We start from the raw sequence: 1,416 nt of genomic DNA, 5'->3' as shown, positions 1-1,416 counted from the left end.
CCGTTTTGAACGATCGGTTTGAGCAGGAAGCACCAATCGACGTAAAAGCAAAATTGCTTGGTTGTAGGCACGGATTTGATGGCGGAACTCGGGATCTCCGTACAGCTGAAGCAGCTTTGGTGGCGCGGGGTGCAGTGGAGGTAACTTTACCCTGCCTGCCAGGCAGCATGATATCGCAGACTCGCCAGGCCACTTCCAAGCATTGCAGATCGGACAAACGGTTGTACCCGGAAGCTTGTGCCGGCCGCTCACCACGTCGTCACCCGTTATCATGGACGCATCGAAGTCTTCGAGGGATATAAGAGCGTGTCCACGTCGGATGCATTGGCGTCGAGTGCGCACCCGCTCGAGTTCTTGCTGGCGCTCGTCTCCTGCCTGCCCTTGCTCGTCGATTGGATTGCCGTTGTCGGTTTAGGGCGCCGCTCAGCTATCCGATCATGTTCATTCAGTTCTGCTCTGTGTGAGGCTTGCTGCTGCCGATTCTGCTCCCGTTGTTCCTGAAGCTCTTCTCCACGTAGCCGAGCTCTTCGGGCACGCTTACGCTCAGCGTCTTTCTTCCTCGATCGATCACGTTGAGAGAGCGTCATATTGGCTCGTCTCGTACGGCCCGTTCCGCATCACCGGCACGTCGTCGTTCTATCTGGGATAGTGTCGCATTAGCTCTCTTCTCGCGAGCCCGCTGCGCAGCCGAGACGGGGGCCTCTTCTCGAGCCGTTGGTTCTGATACGACAGGCGCCTGGAATACAGCCACATTCTCGGTTTCAGCTTGATACGCCGCCTCCATTTCAGCCGCAAAGCGCCGCTGATGTACCGCAGCATCGGACTCTTCCGTCTTCTCCTCTCGCTCTTCAAAAGCTACCGCTCGACTTAACCTCTGTAACGTCTTGGTTCACACTGAGGGCTTGAAGCGCTCTGTTCAAGTCACAGCGCTTCCTTCTGCGCTTGTTCATTCGTCGTTTCCGTGCATCATTTTTCTCCTGTATAGGCGTCGCGTTATTGCGTTCATTCTCCCGCAGACCCTCCTCCAGCTCCTCTCGGGTCCTTTTTCCGCTTAGTTCGAGCCATAGCTCTGCGAACACGTAAACGTGACGCGTTAGACAATGTCTAAGTACACCGCACGTAGCAGTAGGTTTTCATAGAGTAGTGTGTTGGAATACGCGTACTACCCGGAATTGCTTGCCCCCATCAAGGTTATCTCCGATCACTTATCCCACAGTCACGGGCCGTGAGGCCCGGAGCGGTTTTAGTTTGCAAAATTGTGCAGTCGAATCTTCAGGGTTGGGCCCCCGGATAGTACGGTAGCTTGAGGTGCGATATCCTTTTGCCAAAAGGCGGCCGTTAATTGCAAAAGCTGGTTATTGATAGGCTATTACAGCCCCCATCTCATCTGTCGGTTTAAAAGAGGCCAGTTACGGG

This window comes from Phytophthora infestans, genomic scaffold, assembly GCF_000142945.1.
Source record: "Phytophthora infestans T30-4 supercont1.175 genomic scaffold, whole genome shotgun sequence".
NCBI classification, from domain to species: domain Eukaryota; phylum Oomycota; class Peronosporomycetes; order Peronosporales; family Peronosporaceae; genus Phytophthora; species Phytophthora infestans.
This window is presented reverse-complemented; position numbering follows the sequence as displayed.